Source organism: Pinus tabuliformis, chromosome 2_2 (genome assembly GCF_031772625.1).
Source record: "Pinus tabuliformis cultivar Carrire ecotype Pingquan chromosome 2_2, CPIR1, whole genome shotgun sequence".
Lineage (NCBI taxonomy): Eukaryota > Viridiplantae > Streptophyta > Pinopsida > Pinales > Pinaceae > Pinus > Pinus tabuliformis.
Window position 1 is genome coordinate 258,925,805 of NC_142300.1, and position 23,614 is coordinate 258,949,418.

At 34.5% G+C, this 23,614-nt stretch overlaps 1 pseudogene; it reads right to left on the reverse strand.

The window, feature by feature from the left end:
* Positions 1-15,952, reverse strand: part of LOC149192285 (GTP-binding nuclear protein Ran1B-like) — a 54,275-nt pseudogene extending 38,323 nt beyond the window's left edge.
* Between the last annotated feature and the right edge of the window lie 7,662 nt (positions 15,953-23,614).

Sequence of the window (23,614 nt, forward strand, 5' to 3'; positions counted from 1 at the left end):
AGAGTTCTTGTGTTGCCTAGTGGCATCCATTAATGACCACTAAGACAACAATTTCCTACTATGTTCGACATCAGAACATCTTTTCACATAGTAGAAATTGTGCCAGTGAGTTTTGAAGACATGAAGACTATTATTTTCAGCATTTTGGAGCAGATTCATAAAGTTTTAGTAAAAGCAATAAAAAGTCATCTTATCTCTCTATCCATGACTCCTCTTGTTCAGCCACTTGAAGAAGAATATGATCAGAAATTTTCAGCCACTACACATACAACTCATCCATTCAAAAGGGTAAGTGAAGGTACGTCATTTTCTAACTTTTGACCATAGAATTCCATAAAAATCTAGAATGATAATTGTTGGAAAAACATTTCTCTTCCTCATTTCATAAAATTTCCAATACCATCAGTGGGGGGGGGAATACATTCATATTCATATCTTGCCATGTCCATATTATATTCAGGAGCCCACATACTTCCAACATATATTAATTATTACTTTGCTATTATGAGCAAACAATGGCTTTTGAAAAAGTGCTTAAAGGATAAATTGAATACAAACAAAATCATGGTTGTCACACAAGAACCAACCATCATGCAATCCAATAAAGATATACTTTGCAACAATAATCAAAATATCATTATGCAAAGTTCAAAGATCAAAATAGAAGGCAACAAAAAAAAAAAAAAATGGTTGTAACACAAGAACCAACTATGTTGCAATTCAAGTAAAACACTTTGCAGAAATATGAAGTTATCAAATGATATCATGCAAAGTTAAGCCAAAGCTCAAGGATCAAAAGAGTTAATATAATATATATTGCATGAGGACATGCAATAGCTTCAGTTGGGGGGTATGTTGAGTCTTGAAAATGTCATTCATTTCCATTACACTTTCACTATTATGTCCATTATATCACCTCCATTTCACTACGATGTCACCACATTCATCCCACTTTCATTATCATTGGGCCACATTTATGTTTTTCCAATCTTTATTAATTCTAAGCCTTTTAAGTGAATTTGTGGTTAAAAATTAGAAAATAATGTGCATATTCTTATACCTAACAAATGGGTTGAGATTGTTGACATGTGTAGGTTGAAAGGAGGCTTCTAGAAGACCCTTATGTGGCAATTTAAGGCCAAATTCGAATTTGAGTGGAAAGAATCATGGGATCATGAGGATATGTGTCACATCTCCTAATTGTATTGTGACTCTAAGAAGACATGTGCGTTATCAGTTTCTAATTTGATTAGGACTCTAGAGGTAGAGGGAGAGATTCATGGACTCTCATTAATGAGATGGCTCTCATCTTTTTGTATAAATAGGAGATCTCTCTCCATTTATTAGCTTAGAGTTTGGAGTTCTTAAGTCTTTTTAGCTTGTGAGTTTGTAGTTCTTCCTTGATGGCTTTTGAAATCTTTGGAGAGCTTTGTTGTACTTTGTAATTTTGAAGAATTTGAATAAAGCTTTGATGTTCTCAACATGGAAGGAGATGTGAAGTAGATGTCATGGAGCATATTAGAATGTAAGGTAGAATAGATTTCATTTTGTAAATTTTGCTTTGATTTCATTATGCCATTTGATTGCTTTCAGGTTTGATAGATTAGATTTTTCATTCATGCAATTTTAATTCATGCAAGTGTGTTCAACCGGTTGATTGTAGATTAGTAATGCACATAGCTTTTTAATGACTAATGACATGATGAAATCATCTTGTCCTTCTGCTGATTTATTTTCTGAGTTCTAATTCCAGCATTGTTATTTCTTTCGGTTTTGTTTTGCTCATTTACTTTCATGCAATTTAGATATCATATTACTCCATTTGTTTATGATTACCTTCCTATAGCCAAGCGACTCAAATAGTGAGGAATCATAATATTATTTGATGTAGTATGATTTAGTTTACTTTCCTGAAAGTTAGTGATTAGATTACTTATGTCATTTTCAGGGATTGAAGTATGAATGAGTAGTTTAATCTTAGTTTCATTTTATGCAATTTCATTTCATGCAATTTAGATATCATATTACTCCATTTGTTTATGATTACCTTCCTATAGCCAAGCGACTCAAATAGTGAGGAATCATAATATTATTTGATGTAATATGATTTAGTTTACTTTTCTGCAAGTTAGTGATTAGATTACTCATGTCATTTTCGGTTACCTCCTATAGCCAGAGCGAGTTGAATGGTGAGGGATTGAAGTATGAATGCGTAGTTTGATCTTAGTTTCATTTTATGCAATTTAGATATCAGATTACTCAATTTGCTTATGATTTCCTCCTATAGTCAGAGCGAGTCGAAAGGTGAGGGGTCAGAATATGGGTTGATGTAATATGATTTAGTTTACTTTACTTACAGTTTTTGAATTGCTTTAAGTTCGGTTTTCTTTTTATACATCAGTAAGGATGCTGGGTTTCATAGTCACTAGCTCATTGATTGGTTGTTGCATTCTATTTTGATTAAAGTAGCTACATATTTACACTTTTGTTTAAGTACTAATTCCATCAATAACATGTTTTGAAATCTTTTGAAGTGCTAAGTTTTGGAAGTTACGATTAGGGACATAGGCCTTGTCTTGAAATCTCTATCCATACTTGTCCTTTAAAAGTATTCTTAAGACCTTAGAATAGGATTTCCATTTGCATTAGACACTTTAGGAAACCAACAAAAACAAAACCTCAAAACAAAATAAAATCTATAAAACAACGAAGTAAGAAAAAAGTTAATTAAGCACATATGGTGCACCACACTTCATCAGTTTATGATACCCGGATTGATAATTTATGTAGAGCAATTTAAGACATTAAATTGACTAGACAGACTGGCAAAATTTTCTTAATATGGTTGGATATTATTTTTGTAATTAGCTTATAACTTGTATTACACAAAGAGATGGGCCTGAATCTACTGAAATCGGTGGCACCTTTGTCTTTCGGAATCAAGGCAAGGAAGGCCGAGTTGGTACTGTCTCCAATCTTGGTGCAGGTCTAAGATTTTCGGATCATTCTCAGAAGGTCTTTTTTAATTGTAGGCCAGCAAGTTAGGTAGGACCCTGCAGTGAACCCATCAGGGCCCGAGGCTTTATCTGGATCAATGTAATCCAAAGCTTCTTTAATCTCATTCATACTGATCGGAGTAATCAGCATAATATTATTAGAATCTTGAACACAGTGAGGAATAAGATCAATCAGATAGGCTTGAGAATCGATAGGAGGGTCTTCCGGGGCAGAGTAAAGATCTTTGAAGAAGGAGTGGGCTGCTCGCTTTATGCCTTCAGAATCTTTAACCATAGTGTTTTGATAGTGAATTTCATTTACTGTTTTGAAGTGCTTGCGTGCTTCAGCTTGCTTATGGAAGTAGCTTGTATTTTTGTCTCTAGCCTGTAACCAAAGATTTCTGGACTTCTGTCTCCAGAACTCTTCTTCATCCCTACTTGCTCTATGGAGATATTTTTGCAGCTCTACTTCTTTTTGAAGAAGGATTTGAGTTACATTGGAATTCTCCATTGTTAATTGATGGCCTGCTAAACTGTCATGCATCTCCTTTCTTTTGGCAGTGGGCATTTTCAACCTTTTAGCCCACTCCTTGAGCTCCCTTTTAAGTCTCCTCATTTTTTCTTCCCACACAAAGAAAGGGGATCCTTAATGAACTTGCCGGTTCCAGGCCTCAGAGACCACCTCCTGGAATCCTTCTTGATGAATCCATAGAGAACTGAATCTAAAGGGAATGGGGCCAAGATTTCCATCCAAGGAGAGCTCAAGCAGAATGGGTTTATGGTCAGAGGTGTAGTTCAGCAGAATTTTAGAGGTGGCCATTAGACCACAAGTCAAGAAGGAGGATTGGGCTAGAAATCTGTCCAGACAAGCAGCAATGTGGCCAGGGCCTATTCTTTTGTTTGACCAGGTGAATTTCCCAGATGTGGGTGGCTTCATATCCTCCAATTCCCAATCTAAAATGAGGCCTTCAACCCATTCTCTAGCTGGGTCCCTGACCAGCAAGCCCCCCTTTTTCTCTTCTGTAGCTAGCGTAACATTCAGATCACCTGCAATAATAATATTTTATGGGTTGTGCAAGAAAAGATAGGACTGGAGTGAGTCCCAACAATTTTTTTTCTCAGATGGTAAGACCGGAGCATAAAGATTGAACATACTTACTTGGTGGCCAGATTCTTTATGGAGAAGCTTAGTGAGTATCCAATGGGGGCAACATTCTTCGTGAATCGGATCATATTTGGAGTTGTCCCAAAAGGAGGCAATCCCTCCAGAGGCGCCTCTAGCGCTGACTGCTCTCCCTTGGCCTTTATGCCAAAATGCTTTGCTTGTTTGGAAGAGTAGAAGGTCCTCCAGTTTTGTCTCCTGGATAAGAAGGATTTCAGGCGAGTACATCCTTACAATGTCTTTTAGAGCTTCTTCTTTCAACCTGCTGCCTAACCCTCTGCAATTCCAGGAGACGTATTTCATTATTTACTGGCTTGGAAGGTTGTGGCTCTTTTTGGAGCCTGACCATGCTTGCGCCTAGATCTGGTATTCATCATTCCTTTGAGTGTTTTCTGAGAGCCTTGGAGAACATCCAGATAAGTTTCTTCCTCTCTCTATTTCTTCTTGGACTTTCGACCCCTGGCCGACTTGATAGGAGTGACTTGTGAGCTGTCTGAACCTGAGACTCCATCTTTTGAATCTCGCTCAGAATTAGAGCCCAGACTGATGCGCTCCTGGTTTTCTTCTTTTTCCCCTTGTTCATCCTCTGATGGAGGAAGATTTGACTTTGCCTCTGCTTCTTTCACTTTCTTCGACGGGTCTTTTGGTTCCTCTTGGGTTCCAATGGCATTTGTCTTTACCCTAGAAGAAGAACCCTCTTTTGGAACTTCTTTGGCTTTTGGTTTAGGCTAGGGCTTCACTAATGGCCCTGAATTTTTCTTCTCAATTGGTTTTGGGATTGCCTTGCCCTTTTTAATTTCTTTCCATCCTTTTTCGTCCACTTTGTCCCTAGTTGGAGCTTTTGGGCAATTTCGTTGGAAGTGTCCATGTTTGTGATAGGTTCTGCATTTGAAAGGCAGTTGCTTGTAATCCAATTTTTGATAGTGATGCCATTCTCTGACTGTAAGTTTTACCGCTTCGGGCAATCCAACTTCTAGATCGACTTCCACACAGATTGTTGCACAGGTATATTGGCCCTTGTTATCTTCTTTGTCAATGAAACGGCCTAGGCCATTTCCAATCTTCTGCAAGGTGTGATAGCTCCAGCAATGGATCAGAAGATTGGGAAGCCGGACCCAGACTGGGACCTCTTTAGGGGTATCGATTGAGGGATCGAAGTTGGGGGTCCACTTATTAAGATACAGACCCTGATTTCCCATAAAATACGGACCATTTCTAAAAACCAAATCTCGATCTTCTTTGGAGGTGAACTAGAAAATGAAATACCCTCTTCCGACAACATAGCAGATCACATTGTTTTCCAGCTGGGGCCTCCAGTTGCGTTGGATCCAGTCATCTATTGTTTTTGTAGAGGGCCAACATCCCATAAATTGTCCTACCAACCCTCTGTCAGCCAGGGCTAGGGCGATTTTTATCGGTTGGTTTTCTCGCAGGGCAATCTTAGGAATTTCCTTCAGTTTTTTTATGAATTTCCGGACTTCTGGAATCAAATGTTTCTTCCCTTTCCGCGAGAGAAATCTTTTGAATGCTTCTTCTGAAGAGATTGGTGGGGTGGGAGAAGGCTCCCCACCCCCAGGCGCACTCATGGCGGCGGCTACGCTCCTCTGCGATCGCAAAACCCAGACGCGGACGTTGTGCCAGCAGCAACACTGGTCGGAGGAGGGAGGCAGAGCCCGATTGCGGGGATGCCGGGAAGGATTGAGAGCCTAGCAGCAGGGGCTGCCAAGCAAGGGACCTGCGGAGGGCCATAGGGGTTGCCAGGCAGGGGGCTTGCAGAGGGCCGCAGGGGCCGAGGAAGCAGGGGCGCGAGAGCTCCAGTTCAAAACGCGTGCGCAGATCACCCTGAAACTCAGCGCTGCCCTCCATTTTCATTCGAAGTGAAATATCGTATTAAACATAGGTTTGATCTAAAGTGGTCATTGTATTAAATATAAAGTTTTGTCTTAAAATATTTTTGTCTCAAAATGCTTTTGTCTTAAATATAAAGTTTTGTCTTAAAATAATTTTGTCTTAAATTGTTTTTGTCTTAAAAAAGTTTTGTTTTAAACTATTTTTGTCTTAAATATAAAGTTTTGTCTTTAAATTTTTGTCTCAAACTACTTTTGTCTTAAATATAAAGTTTTGTCTTAAAATAATTTTGTCTTAAATTGTTTTTGTCTTAAAATAATTTTGTCTTAAACTATTTTTGTCTTAAATATAAAGTTTTGTCTTTAAATTTTTGTCTCAAACTACTTTTGTCTTAAATATAAAGTTTTGTCTCAAAATATTTTCGTCTTAAATTATTTTTGTCTTAAATATAAAGTTTTGTCTTAAAATATTTTTGTCTCAAACTACTTTTGTCTTAAAACATTTTTGTCTTAAACTAGTTTTGTCTTAAATATAAAGTTTTGTCTTAAAATATTTTTGTCTCAACCTATTTTTGTCTTAAAGTCTATATTTAAGACAAATCAATTGATATTAATTTGTAATGTAAAATAACTAAAATAAAAAATTGAGTTTTTGAGACAAAAGATTTCTTTTATCTTAAAAAAATCTCTCAAAAGTGCCCTTGGTGTAGTAGCGGACAGAGGGAATTTGATTTGGATGGATCTAAAGAGAATTGAACTAGCATTTCGTGACAGAAGGACAAAGAATTCGGAGAGAGACTTCAACCAATTTGGGTGCATATTGTTATTATAAGAATAGCATTTTTTTATAGTGCAATTTAAATTTTGTTATTATTGTTATTACATTGATAGAGATTATTTATTAGAATTCTGCTGATTATTTTTTTAATTTAAATTTTCAGTTTAGTGTCAAAGAGAACTGACACTGTGACTTCCCATTAGAGAGGTGTTTTTTTCCAGTGAAACTAGACCAATGAAGCTAACCCTACGATCATGTTGTTGGTGACTAAACATTCATTAAACAAATAACCTTTTACCATGAAATGTATTAACACTACACCCATTCAATATCAATCCAAAATACATGAGCATAATTTTTTTATTTTATCTTATAATTATAAATAAAAGTATTAAAAAATTATAATATAATTATTTTGTCATTTAAATTTTTATTTATAAAAGATGTTAAAATAATTTTATTATATTTTACATCATATTTTTTATATTTATTTTTATTAGATAAATTATTAAATAAAATTATAAATAAAAAATTGTAATATTTTCATCCATTATTTATTTGAAAATTCAGAATATTATCTATTTTATATATCTCTGCATATCTAAATCGATATTACCTTTGGGCTTTTTACATTTATTATTCTCATACAAATTACCAAATAATAAATGATATCCAACTCTGTTAGTTGCAAAAATGTGATAGATTTTAGACCATACGATGCACACCAATATTTTCATAAAAATCTTAATCAACTTTTAAGCTACTTTGGTAATAAATGATATCCAACTCTGTTAGTTGCAAAAATGTGATAGATTTTAGACCATACGATGCACACCAATATTTTCATAAAAATCTTAATCAACTTTTAAGCTACTACAAATACAACATGGTTTGAATATTTTATTTTTTGAATTTTTATAATTTTATTAATAATTATAAAAACAGTTTGAAAAATGTTTAAACTTATATTAGAGTGAATAAACTATTTAATATTATTTCTTTTAACAGTTTTAAATATAAATTCCAAATAATTTCTATTTTAACCTTTTAAATTTTTATTAAATTTAATTTAGTTTTATTTTAACATTTGTAAAGGCAAATAAATTAATTTTTCAAAATTTAAGATTAAGAAGTATACAATGTTAATATTGTTTTTTGAAATATTAAATATAATTTTTTCAAAATTTAAGATTAAAAGTATAAAACGTTAATATTGTTTTTCGAAATATTAAATTTATATTTAGAAAATATAAAAATAAAATGAAAATTTGAATATAAAATATGTAAAAAATATAAAATTGAGTTTGAATTTAAAGTAGATTAATGATTGTTTTCTTTTATATGTTTATTTTATAATAAAAGGATGTTTCTTTTGTTATAGTTTATGAATGATGTGAGATTAATATAATCTTTTTAGTTATGGTTGTTTGGACACACGGTATTGATAATATATGTAGTATTAATTGATAAGTCTATTTATAGCTTTAAAATCATCTAGGCTAATTGTGGCCTGTGTATGTGAGGAGTGGATGTATGCATTTTTATTTGTTTATTAAGCAAAGATCCAATATTTTCATTGTAGTCTTTTCAATTTTTATCTTTACACCTTGTTTAATTTTCAAGTTTATTTTCATTCTCTTCTATTTTAGTAACTACTTACGGTTGCTATTAGTGTAAAATAGGTCTATTAAGAAATATGGAGACAACTGCAATAGCTCTAGAAAGTGAATATTTTATTTAATGTTTGAGTGTGAGTAGCAGGTTTATATAGTTTTAATAGTAGCATTGATTAGGTAGCAAAAATAATTTGTGGGTGATTATGGTAGAGTATATTTGGAAACAATTATTTCTGTAATGTTATTGGAGTGGGAGATGGTCGAATCAAGATGAAGGATTGACATAATATCTTATTGAACCACGTCAATTGGGGTTGTCTTGGGTAGTTAGGTAAATGGCTATTATCTTCCTCACCCATGTCATAATCCCGTCTACTGATATGATGAGATATAATACCTTGATAAATATTGTTGTATTGGTGTCGAGTCTTCTGAACTCTTAAGTGAGTATAACTGTGGGCTATCCTAGTTCCAACAACCTCTATCCACCAAGTTGAGAGAGAGGATGATTTATTTCCTCGAGGAAAAAAATTATTGTTCAAGCAGGTTAGGTGTTCATAGATGAATACAAGCTTGATCTATGTGGGACAATTATATGATGAAGGTTTTTCCACAAGTTTTGGTAAAGGTGAATGGAGAATTAGTAAAGGGTCATTTCCTATAGCTAGAACATTCAAGACAAGAACCTTACACATATTGGGAAACAACATAAATACTAGATGTGGTTATTATTGTAAAAGAAGGAAACTTTAAGTTGATTTATGCAAAACGATCTTAGGTCATATGAGTTAAATAGACCTAAATATCCTTGTTTTTTTCCGAGTAAGTAAGCTTCTTTTTATTAAAATGATACAACATTACATAATGTCAAAATTATTTTTATGTTTTCTACCAAACTGGAAACAGAAACAACAGAAAAATGTAACGTATTTTATCTCAAATATTGATATACTAACTAGACATAACATAGTTCCTCAATTTTATGACCATTCCAAATGGAACCTTAACATTTTCATCTCTCTAGAATGCCATAAAAGCACATTCACTTAGAGTTCAACACTCTCACGATTATCACATGAAATTAACCTCATTATGATTAAGCATACTTGGAATGGTCTTACCAACAAGCATAAGCTAAAAATTTATAAGAAAGCATATAACCATAGGAATATAAGCAACCTTCAACATAAAAATTTACAAGTAATATGCCTAGCATTTTTAACTACTAATTTACAATAAATATAAATATATATATATATATATATATAACAGGGACATATCAAAATATAAGAAATATCCAATTCTTAATCACATAAATTGGGAAAAAAATCTTCTATAATTAACACCAAATGGTTGCAAACCTCTGGCATTCCTCCTAGCCATAGACCACACTACTCTAGAACTCTCACTAATGGGTCACCCTTGATTTCGGGTGTTAATTATGCAATGGAAAATTCTCTCTTAAAGCCAAATTTGGAGTTATAGTCCAATGGAAACAAAATCCAATACATTTTAAGTATGAGGCCTCACTTTTATATACTCATTTAACAAGTTCTCCTTACAAGCTCCAGCCTTTACCTAAGTAAGGATGAATAATATATTCATATAATTTATTGGGTAGCACAATCTATTTCCCTTCCAAGCTTCAAATTTTCCTAAGATGAGCAAGGGAAATTGAATCCTCATTTCCACCATGGGAATGATGACATTTCATCAAGTTATAGGGTTCAAGATTGAAAGCTCCACCTTCTAAACATCAGTTGACCATAGTGCACATGAGGTTTAATAGTGCTCCAAGGAAACTACCATCAATATTTGCAGTCTAGTATGGTTCAATGAATTCCCAAAATAAGAACTACATGAATTTTGCAGACATGGGTAATTTCTCTCAAGTGTCACTTTGGCAACTATTTCCCACCACTTGGACATCTCACTTTTTGTTCTTAGGCTATACCATGGTTATGCCCCTTTTACTTTCCCCTTTTGTGAAGTTTATCCCACCATACACTTTTGGTTTAGGGATCTGTAGCTATAACTTATTATACTACATGATGTGATTATATATTACAATATTAGGCTCATTGGACCTTTATACACATAGGATCTCTGGCCTTAACCACATAGGCACTCTGGCCTCAAAACTACATATGCATGCAGGACCCGAACACAATTTATTCACATTGGAATTAAATGCCAACAGAACTTGGGTTAGGAGCCTAATAGAAATATTTACAATACGATATAGGAATATTCTAGGGATGTTAAAGTTGACACATGGATTCTAACCAATTGATTATAATAATGGGAAAAAGGCACTTATCACATTCTAGCAACAAGAATATATGTGTTGACATCACACACCTATAAAATCTAATTGTTAGGATTCAATAAGATATATCCACTATCAATAGTGAGGGAACATGCCACTCATGACTAGAAGACCTAAGGTATTATAAATATTTATAGATCTCATTCTTGGGGAAAATTAATCAGTGCTTATAAGAAGATATACATTCAAATGAGATCAACAAGGAATCTCTCATAAACAAACATGAACAAGTGTCAAGAAGAGAAAGTATCAAGAAAATGATAGAGTATGAATTCTTTGCATAATAAAATATAGAAATACAGTAATGAGTATGACCATTTAAAGCACCAAAAAATAAATATAATAAGGAATATGCTCTATATGAAAATCAATAATTAAAATCACTCTAAATTTTGAGTCATTTCACTAATAAGGAAAATGGAATCCAAGATAGAACACAAATCCCCCTGTCTCAATAAGGGCCTTGTTATTGAACGTAATGGGAACCAACTAATCAATGACTCATAATGAGTCTAGAATGATGAACAGAAGGAAACCTACCAAAGATGAAATCAAATACGGTAATATTTACTCTAAGTTTATTTCTTAGAGAAACGTATTGTAGTCAATAGGAGAAGGACCCTTTTTAGAATGAACTAGTGAATCCTCCTAGACTACCAAAAGTAAAGCATTTGTTATGTTGATGGAGAGATAATGGCTTGTCAATAGTGAAGGTTGATATGATTGTAAAAGAAATTAGAAATGACTAATTATTAAAACATCCTTTGAAAATAAGAATCACATAATCATCACTTGGGTAGAAATTGATGTGAAAATACCAATGAAATAAACTATCAATGCAGGAACAATTGAGAAATTATCCATAGTAATTAAATGAGTAACCAATAAGAGGAGTAAAAAAATCATAATATAGAAATTGAGGCCAAAAGGACCAATGAAATAAATGATCAATCCATGAGGAATTAAGAAATTCTCCACAGTGAGTAAATGAGTAATCAATTAAAGGATTCAAAAATCTCATAATAATGGCATAACTCATAAGGAAATACTAAGACCCAACTATATAGAACTAACAAAAAAGCATTTAATTATTTCTAGGGTGATATGACTTTATTTTCTACCACATATACAAAAATCATAAAGATCTTGATTATCCTCATCCCTCACCTCCTCTTTTTCTATAAGTATGAGATATTTTTGTCTTTTTTACAAAAATATCAAAGAAATAAAATAATGTCATAGTATAATGGAAGAGATAATTGTCATAGGACACACACCTATGTTCCGAGAGAATGTAATAGACATATGCAAAGTGAAATATATTGACACTCGAAAGTATGTATCCTCTAGGGTAGGGTACATTTAAAACATAGAAGAAAGTGTCATAGAGGAAAGAAATAATTAATAATTCAAAGGTGATAAGAATAATGTGCCAAACTATAACATGACATTAGGTAAAATAATGCATGTAGTGATATGCATAAGAAATGGAAATAAAAAACAAAAATGATAAAAAAATATATAAATTTGGGATCCCCATTGAGAATGGTCAAAATTAGATAAGAAATATCAATGTGGTTTAGAATGCAGTCTCAAACTACAAGGGTTCCTAGTCCTAAAATAAAATAATTGGTTGGATGTCAAAAGGAGAAATTTTGCTACACCACAATAACACATCATATGAAAGGTCTTCCATTAGAGTTTTGCAAACTACCTATAAACATTGTTTATGAACCAACATCCAATAGGGTGGAACCTATAGAAAATGTGTGTGGAAAAATATTTTAATGTATTGTAATATAGGAGAAATCTAAAAATATATGCAAGCTTTAAAATATATCTAACTAAGTTAAATAATGCATAAAATATGATTGCTAAGAAACCAAAAATCCAATTAAAATCCTACACCAAAGAAATAATAATATGAAAACTATATCTTCAAACCTAGAAACAAGAGATCCATTAGGATTATAGCGAAAATAACATTTTCAACCATGATTTATTTTACAAGATCCATGTTCATAGTGGAGTCCACAAGAAAACGCTTAACATTGCCACATGCTAAGAATTGTCAACCAAAGAGATTAGACATGGAAGGAAAATTCATGCTAAAATCAAAGATGGAGTACATAGGAACATAGTCATTGCTATAAGCATTTAAGGATCCATTAAATAGGTCAAACATATAAACACCAAACTCTAAGAATCCACAATTCAGAAATCATTCCCAAAAGATAAACTTGAGAATTATCACTAGATAAATTGAGCTCAAAAACAAAATCTAATGATTTATGATAATATTGATCAAAATCATAATAAATATGGAGTTATAGTTCCATGAGAAAGTCCAAATACTCATAAATGTCAATGTCTAGGGATATACAATCAAAGGGATCAAACTAAGAAGGAAAATAAAAGTTATAATTTTTTGTATATGTGTCCAAACCAACAAGATTGTATTTTCAAAGGATGGAAACATCCAATAGACTATTTGAGCCAATCATAACCCCCATTAGAGTTAGGGAAGAGAATAATACTAGAGAGAACACATGTTGAAACATTCTCTTGGACCAATATGGGGAAGAATAGACTCCAATTCCCCCATTAGATATAATCATTCGTCGTCTATCAAAACCAACTCCCAAGAAGGTGACCATCAATGAAAAGGATCCTTCTTATTATAAATTGAATTCACGGGATATGATGTCAAATAATTTACCCTAATTATGTTAGATAATTCAGCCCATTTGTGTAGTTTTTATTGAAATACAAGAAACAAATAAGAGGGAAAGATGGTCTAAAGGTAGATAAAGATTGTGATTAGTACATGTGAGCTTCAATAGCGACAACCCTTCCATAATTTTAGCATAGGTGCCAACACATTCATATCATACACATAATGACTCCTAAGGAAAATATTGAATGATAATGGGCCCTTCATAATTATAACATCTATTACAGTAATTCTTCAACCCAATGAAATAAGAAACTATAGAATAATCCCCAAGGGTTTACTAGGTCTTCTATCAAAAGCTAGTAGTTGAATGGTAGCTGACCCAACATTGGGAGAACCTAGTCCTTTACAAAATATGAGAATAAAATACTAACACAAGCTCCATGAATTAAATTCAACCTTTAATTCAAAGGGTGTAGAAGAAGGAAGGTGAGTCTTAGCTATACTATTCCAAAATCAAATGTGCATAGTCTTTGAAGAGATCCTACTTGTTATCACTCAGAAGTTTTCCCTATAAGTTTTCAGAAGAAAGAAAGGACCAAGGTAACCACAAACCAACTTTTAAGCATAGGATCTAGCCAACCTATGGCTCAGAGAGGGCTCTCTCTATATGATTTAGCTTTGTTTGCTGGGATTTTAGGTTAGTTCTGAAGGTTCAGGGGGTTTTGATTTGTATTGAAGGTTGGATGGTGGAATCCTTAAAACAAATGGATAGAATGATGTATCGGGACCATTGGTCTATGGAGTCAAAGAAGGGCAATAGAACTGGAATTAACTCACTAAAGGGAGTGTTCACAGTGAAAGCTAGCAGAGTAAAGTGCAGGTATTTGGGCCAGATGGGTGAAATGATCTTAACCAGGGTGAGAGAGCACTTAAGAATTCTCAGACCAGGATTAAAATGAGGAACAGAGGATAATCATGACCAAAGGGCAATTAAGAATCCTTTTCTATAGATTACAGGGAGACTACCTAAACTAAGGAGCAATCAAGAATTCCTTAACTTAGATAATTAGAAGAAAAGATTAAAATTCATAATAGTTAAAACAGAGTGCAATGAAGCAAATTCTGAGATATCATTCCATATTATAGCATTCAGATTTTAGATACATTAAAGATTGTGGAATTTTTTTTAAAGAAAGATAACAACACAAGAGAAAATATCTGTCTGCACTTCGCTCTACACATGAATCCTGGGAAATGTCTTGTCTTTATTCATTAATCCAACTTGCTGGTCTAAACAGTGATACAATAGCTTACAGTCTTTTGATCAAAAAGGTCTATAGAAATGTCTAATAATCCATCCTAAATAATTAGAATGGTGAAGTATTTATACAAAAATCATTACAAAATATCTCAAAACAAACTTGAGATTTAATCTAGGAAATACAAAATATCTTCTTGCTGGAAGATAGAGACAATTATTGAACTGTTTCATGTTGTCCCTTTTATTGTGGTACCGCTGGCTTTTATGGTTGGATTTGTAGCCCTTTATGTTGGCTTATTGTTGTGGTCTTTTACGCTGGAATCTTCTTTGACTTTTACTTCCTCCTGATACTCTTTGACCCTGATACTCTTTAACCATGCTGACCTGTTTTCATCTGTTTATCTGGCTGTTCTACTTTTACTGTGCAGTAACTTTTTACTGTAAATTTCTCACAGTAAATCAGTCATCTTTTCCCACCATTCTGCATCAGGTAACTTGACATTCATCATCCACCTATATATCTCATCGGCCTCAGTATACTTGGAAAAATTGGGTTTAGTGATGAACAAGTGTTTTATCTCGTGTTGGAGAAAAAACAAGTTCTCAAACGTATTATACAAAACTTTGCCTGTTGGCAGTGCTTTTATAGATGAAGTGCTAGCTTGTTCTTTAGCCAACTCCCCGAGTCTATTATCATAGTCCAGTTGTGTCATAAGTTTTTCAATAATGATCAATGGAATGGGTAATCCTTTCTCCCTCAAAATTTAGAATTTGGCCATGAATCTATCAATGGCTACCTGCATGTTGTGGTACTTCTCTTTTAAGTTCAGCATTAGGTTTCTTTTGGAAAGGACCTTCCTTATTTCCAAAATGGTTTCAGTCCTGTCTTCTATATTTAGCTCCTGAAGCTCATATCTATTTTTTTTGTTAAGGAAGTGGATGAGTCTATTGGCATCCTCAGGCATGTCACCCAATTCCACCTTGACTTTTTGAATAGCTAATGTAGCTATCTTTATCAGTTCTTTCTACTCAAAAGAAACTTGAATAGATGGCAAAATATCCTTGATGGAGTCAATGATATTGGCCAATAACAGTTCCTTGGCTTGTCCAAGGGGTTTCTCCGATGTCAAGTATTTCTCCATAGCTTTAACTCTTTCACTCATTCTGTTGGCCTTTTATGCCTCTTCCTTTTACATAATTTGGGCAAGTTTGTAGTCAGTCTCTAAAATTGCCACCTTTTCCTTCAGTCTATTCATTTTTGTAGCCTGAATTGACATCTCTTCCATGGCTCTAACTAACTCTGCTGCTTTTTCTCCTGAAACACCTTCTGTTGTAGACTTTGCTGTAACTGGCAATGTTGTGGCAGGTGGCGGTGTATGTGCTAGTGAAGCTGCCAGTGTAGAAGGGGCTGCAATAGATACTGTAGGAATGACATTTGTAGAAGTTGTGGCAATGTCAGTTTGTTTTAATTGGATCAAGCTATCCAATTCTTTCTCTATCTCTCTTAGTTGATCATTAAGTTTTAGGACCAAGTCCATCAACTCTTCGTGTATGGTTTGGCTCTCTAAGACTTCAAGTGTTTGAGGATGTTGCAGCTGAGGTATCTTCAATTGCTTCTTCAATGCAACAATATCATCGTTCTTCTTCTTTATCAGCTACTCATTAGGTTTTATATCTTTGGGATCATGTCCCAAATCAATAACCAAGTCTTCCAAAGACTTAATCCTCATATCCTTCGCCTATGACGAGGCCTTTTCCAACTGAAACTGTGCCGAGATGTTGTTCAATGAGTTTTGTAGTTGATGGGCAGCTATGGCTTTACATGTAAGGGTGGAGTATATCATCTCTTCAGCCTATTTATGCATTTCTATCTGGTCTATGGGATGAATAGCACTTGCCAATACTTCGAAGTGAACCCTCTTGAAATTTGAAGATGTCTTGGGTTGCTGTGTTGTAGGTTTGATAAAGGACATTTGAAGTTTTCCCTCCTTGATGTCAAAAGCTGACATTAGTCTTATTTGATTTGTGGGAGTGAGTTTTAGATATTGTGCATAAGTCTGAGCTTTGAGTTTCTCATTCCTCATTTTGATTTCTTTATACCTGTCCTTTATGTCTTGGTCCTTATCAGCAGGCCTACTGAATGAAGACACTTCCACACTAAGCTGCCTTTCCAACATCTGAGTCTGTGATGTGGATGGCTCTTGTATGTCTCTAGATGGAGTTGTGGGCCTGCTTCTGTTTGCCTCTATGTTGGTTACCTGTGCTGATCCTTTTGTATATTCCTATTCAGAGGCAGGATTGAGCCTTTGCCTCTTGTTGTGACTTGTTTCCTGTTGCAGATTAGAGGTGTCCATTCCTGAAGTGGAAGCTCCCTCTCTGTTTCTTTTTGGATTTTTCTCCTCATTCTGAGGAGTCTGCATGATAAGAGGGGTACTCATGGTGGCTTCTTACTGTCTTGGCACCTGCAGAAATGAGCTCTCATCAAGTTGCCTCTCTAGATCAATCAAGGTATTCTCAATGTCTACCTTTGTATTATCCCTATCTATAAGAGTGTTCTCCACCCACTCAGATTGATTGGCATAGGCTTCTATTTCAGGTATGGGGTGATGAATGTAAGGCCCCAATTTTGCCTTTTTCCTAAGTTTGGTCATGAATCCCTGAGGGTCATATCTCCACATGAAACTTTGTTGGAATTTCATTTGCTGCAAAATTTGGTCTGCTTCCTTCCCTGCCTCTCTAGAATTGCAGATGAAGGGGCCCAATTGATCTTTGACTCTGAACTGGGTTTTCTTCTTGGCTGAAACAAAATTTACTTCATCTGAGTTCATTATCTGCCTATAATATTCCAAAGCAAATAACCTCATGGGGAGGTATTTGGGGAGTTTATATGGTGCAAGCTGACACCCATAGATCCTTATCTCTGTGTGGTTTTGGTATAGGTACCAATCTCCCACTTTGGTTTGTTTGGATAGCTAGAGGACCCTTTTTATCTCTGGACTTATCCTAGGTGGAGGATTTCCTGTAAGCATAGTCATGACTGGATGTACAAAAGAGTCTATAAAATCTGAATAAGTGTATGGTGATCCATATTTGTGGAACAATGGGGTCCAAAAAATGACAGACCTGGGCTAGCCTTTGGTATCAAGCTTCTGGAGAGTGAAAGGAAATCTGTTTGGTTGGTAATACAGGAACATATGATAGAGGACAGAGAAGTATTTAAACACTCTTTCATTGCTCATTCTAGCAAACTGTTCATGCATCCTATCAGCTATAAACTCAGCAAAATTGTACAAAACAACAGGAGGTTGTCCTGGGGTATAAATGGACATGAAGGCAAGTATAAGTTCATCCATGAATTCACTAGTACTGTAGCCCAAAATGCAGTATAACATGGTCACAACCTACTTGCCCCTTGTAGAGAAGATGGCTGACACATATAGAGGGAGATCTTTGGGCATATGTTTTTCTTCCACAATGAAAGTTTGGAGTAACTGGGCCAATCTAGGTGGGTTTAACTTGGTGTACTGGTCTATCAGATCCCTAATTGAGACTGGGGTTAGATTGGGTCCTGGTTGAAAATGTAACATTTATGTTGAGCCTCAAAACTACTCTTTCCCTAGCAACTCTTCCCATCCCTTTTTCTTTGTTTTTCCATGAAGAAATGCATTCCTATCATCAATGACCAGTATATATTTCCTTAAGGAGGACATTGAGTGATTTACATGTTATGCTTTTATGTTTTGCTATTTGAATAAATTTTTGTCTTTTAGCTATAGAAAACAGCCTATTCTGTAGCTAACCGGCTGTTCCGTAGCTACTTCCATGCTTTAACAGGTTCCAGGTGTCATAAGGAGAAACTAAGTACATGGGTAGCTTGGAAATCATCATGACATGGACCGTGTCCTATTCACCTATCCCAGGTCGACAAGGAAGATGGTACAAGACTCCAATCAATGGAGAAGTCAAACGTAGAGACCGAAGGCAACAAGACTATGTTTCGTGGATAATCAACAAGTTTCATAGTGATGCGAAGCGTTATCCGAAACAACTTCCTGAACCCACGGACTCCAATAGCCATCTGTGCAACCGAATCCAACAGCCATCATCTTAGATTTATGTCTCCAGCAGTCGAGGAAGAAAATTCTGTGTGCCTATCTTCTACGTGTTTTTGGCTATAGCTTCTTTTTCTCCACAAACAGTTGCATGATTTTCTTATAAATACTTGTGTAAAGAAATCAGAAGCGGTTCGAATTTCCTCATGTATTAAGCTCAAACTTACTGTTCTGTAATTTTGAAAAACTCATTTTCCTGTTTTAATATGAAGACCACATGTTTTATGGATATATGAAAGAGTTTCTTGGAGATTGATTAAGTATGCATAACCTGATCAAATGTAGAGGGACCCTATGCTGACTGAGTTTTAATTCATTTTGTTTTGTATTTTCTAGCTAAACTGTAAATTCATCATTTCCTCTCACACTGTTCATAATCATTTTCATACTAACCTTGTTTATAATGCAATCTTTATCATTTTATTACTAATGCAGAATACCTTCTTTCAGTGCAGAATAGCTTCTTTTTGTTCAATTTATTTCTAGTTTTTTATCAGTAATTAGAAGTCGAAATTCAGTAGTGTAACATAGTTTGTTTCATTTACTGTTTCACTAGTCTTTATTGTTTCAATTAGACTGATCAGTGCCATTACAGTTCTTGCCATTTTATGACTAGTTTATCGACTCATGGTGTTAATGAATGTTTCTGAAGAGCCCTTCTAGTTGATAACTCATCTTAAACTAAGTGGTTGAATACTTCATTCATACAATGAGTCTTTTCTGTATTTTTGCATTTATTTTCTCTTAGAATAATGAAGTACAAAATTCCTCAAAATGTCATCACAAGGAGATTTTTCTCCCAAAATTGAGAGGCAGAGTAACTAAGTATTTCATTTAGTTTTGTGTTTGTAATATATTAGACGTTAGTTGCAATTTCACTTTCAGTTTTTAGTATTTTCATTTAGTTTTGTTTTTGTAATAGATTAGACATTAGTTGCAATTTCACTTTCATTTTTTAGTATTTTCATTTAGTTTTGTTATTGTAATTGATTAGACAGTAGTTGCAATTCTACTTTTTAGTTTTTTGTTCATGATTTGGAAATAATGATAAGAGCATAAATAAAACTTTGTTTTCATTTCTTGATTAAACTTTGCTTCCAAATCTTACTTAAGCTCTTTTAATTCTCATTTCTTTAGGTTCTTAGCAGTCCTTACATAATTTAGATTTAAGATTTTGTTAGTTTCCTTGTAAATCATTAGGGATTAAAGGACCAAAAACCCCCAAAACAACATAAAACATAAAAACAATGAAGTAAGAAGGGTCATCTAGCACAAACAGTGTACTACATTTCATCAGTTTACGATACTTGGATTGATAATTTATGTAGAGAAATTTAGGACATTAAATTGACCAAACATTTTGGTGCTGTTGCCGGGGAAGTGTAGAAAAGACACACCTCCATCCCAAATTCATACTCCCAACCATAGGACTCCTGAAATTCCAAGGGTAGAAATCCAATCAGAAGAATCTCCTACTTCTTCTACCAAGACTGACCTAGGGGAGAAAAAATTTGAATCTCTAACAATAGGAATAGTTTTTCTTACCTCCATAGGAGAACCCATTATAGTTGAAGAATTAGGAGTACCTGGTGGAGAAGAAGAAGTAGAACCTCCCTTCCATAGTCCATTAATAGAATAACTAGAGGAGGAGGGAATAACCTTACAGGTTGAACCCTATATTGACTTTGAAGAAACTATAATGGAAGAAGAGGAACAAGATGGAGAATTCTCACTGTTTGGAGGAGGGGGTAGAGGGAGAGGTAGACGAGATAATGGAGGAGGTAGAGGTAATAATGGAGGAGGGAGAGGAAATATGGAAATAGATAACTCGTTTGGATTCTCGATAGTGGATGAGGGAACACATACCACAATGAAAAATATCTCACCATCTATCCTCCCAAACTTCTATGGGTTGAGAAGTGAGGACCCGGAAAATGTTTTGTTTGAGTTTGAAGTCTTGTGCAGAACTTATGACTCTCTAGAAGACTCTCAAAAACTTAAATTGTTTCCTTCAACACTGAAAGGAGCTACTTTGAAATGGTTCATGGGGTTAGTCACTCAATCCATTAGAACATGGAATGACATGGAAAATGCATTTTTGGATAGGTACTTGGATTATTGCATGCCTACCAATCATAAATATGAGGTGTTCAAAATGATGCAAAAAGAGGATGAAAACTTAGAAGATTTGATTAAGAGATTCAATTATAATTTGAAAAGAGCAAAGATGAACAATTTAGATGAAGAAACTCTGAATGCTCTTTTTATTAAAAGCCATTAGAGATGAGTGGATAGATATCCTTAACATGATGGGGAAGGGAGATATCTCTCAACTTCCATTGAGTGATATAGGAGAACTGTGTGTTCATCTCTTAAGAGGGAAATCTAAAACAAGGAAAGGGCCGAGAGATCCTTCTCTTGTTAGATCAAACAAATCTGCAACTGGATCTGTAAGGAGGGCAGAAATTGGAAATATGCTTGAAATTGATATTCTAGGGAGCCTTAGTGAGCAACTAGACACCCTTAAAATTCAAAACAAGCAGAAAGCAGAGGCTAATGCTTTAGACATTTTTTGTCGAAAATGCAGAAAGAAACATGCTCTAAGGGAGTGTCCTTTAGATGCAAAAATTGTAGAAACTTGTATGATCTGTTTGGAAAGCCATGAAACCAAGGGTTGTCCTTCAATCCCAGGTCTTAAGGTTGTCTTTCAAGAGGAAACAATCGCAAATTCTGCAGAATCTCTTTGTTTTATTGCAAGAAGACCTTGGTTGGGGCCACAAACTCAGGAATTTAATAATCAAATGTATCTTCAACCCCCACCAAATTGGAATTCTTGGAAGCAACCTTGGCCTCAACCTCAATCTCAATATCAATCTCAACCGTGGGCACAAGGGGTACAAAATCCTTATGGGAAATTTTCTCAATATTATCAATATCCTCCATCCTATCAGAATTATCCTCCCCCACATAATCAGTAACAAAATCAACAACCACAACTTCAAAATCGGAATCCTCAACTTTCATTGCCATTTCCACAACAACCTCCACAACAAAGCCAAAATCCTCAACTCTTGCTGCCATTTCAGTAGAAATCAAATCAGCTACCTGCCCAACCATGACCAATCCCCAACAATAAAAACCCTCAGAATTCTTACATGGTAGAAGGACAACAATTTCCAAATTACATGATTACTCCTCTAGATATTAATGATGTTCAACTAAGATCTAGTAGGATACTAGAAAAGGAAAGACCTTCTATAGTTATTCAAGAACAAGACATTTCTGAGGAATATTCTTTAAAAGTAAATAAAAGTTTTGAGAAAACATCTCTCCAAAACCAAAACATTGAAAAATAAAAAATAAAAAACTAGTGAACACAACTCCTATCATTGAGTAACCAGCATCTACTTCTACACCTCCTTTATCTGAGAGACTACAAATTGATCGAGGGGTATAAAAACAGATCTTGTTGCCCAATTATGATTTTCTATATGAATTGAAGAATGTCTGTATCAAAATTTCTTTGCTACAAGCCATTAGAGAAATTCCAATTCTAGCCAAAAAAATAAAGGAGTTGAGCATCAAAAGACCAGGAAGAAAAGCAAAAGAAACAAAAAGAATTCACTTGGTAGGAAAGATAGCAGACATAATGATGGGAAAAATTGCCATACAGAAATATGTGGATCCAGGGAGTCCAGTTGTCAAGACACATATAAATGGAATTGAAATTCCAAATACATTGATTGACTTAGGGGCAACAATAAACATCATGAGCAGACAAACTATGGAGCAACTTAAACTTCCAAATCTTCTTTACACACCTACCTTATTGCAACTTGCAGATAGATCAGTGATCAAACTAGCTGGTGTGCTAGAAGACATTTAAGTATCCTTAGATTCTTGGGAATATCCTATCAATTTCATGATCTTAACTCCCAAGAATAATCTAGGAGGACACCCACTCATATTAGGAAGACCTTGGTTGGCCACAGCTGATGCTTTTATTAGTTGTAGATCTGGTGACATGTATATTTCTTATGGTAATTCAACAAAGAAATTTACTCTGTATCGTCCAGCAAAAGCAATCACAGAAATAGATGACAAGGAATGAATTGATGATGAAGATGATATTCAGCTTCTCTTCACTATGTCAAAAATTAGTGAAGATAGTCAAATTTTGAATACATTGGAAAATTTTGAAACATCTTCACAATATGAGCATGCACAATTTCAAGAAAAATCTAATGTTGAATACTTGTCATCTAGGTAGATGTCTCTCTATTCTATGGAAGAGTTTGGTAGCTCTACAATCAAAATTTTTCTAGGTATGACATTGAACATAAACAAAAACTTGGAGAAACTACAACAAGAAGAGCTAACCAAAACATTACAAAAACATTCTGTTGCATTTGCATGGGAATACACCGACATGAAAGGCATTGATCCTAAGACTTGTATCCATCATATCTATATTGAGGAAAATAGTAGACCGATTAGACAACCTCAGAGAAGAATGAATCCAAATCTTAGGGAAATTGTAAAAGAAGAGCTCCAAAAATTACTAAATATAAACTTCATTTACCCAATTTCAAATAGCCAATGGGTTTCTCCTTTGGTAATTGTGCCTAAATATAATGGTAAATGGAGGGTGTGCATTGATTACTGAGAATTGAATAAAGCAACCCTTAAAGATCACTTTCCTTTGCCCTTTATAGATCAAGTGTTAGATACATTAGCAGGTAAGAAGTATTTCTCATTTTTGGATGGTTTTAGTGGTTATAATCAAATTCAGGTAGCACCTGAGGATCAGGATAAAACCACATTTACTTGTTCATG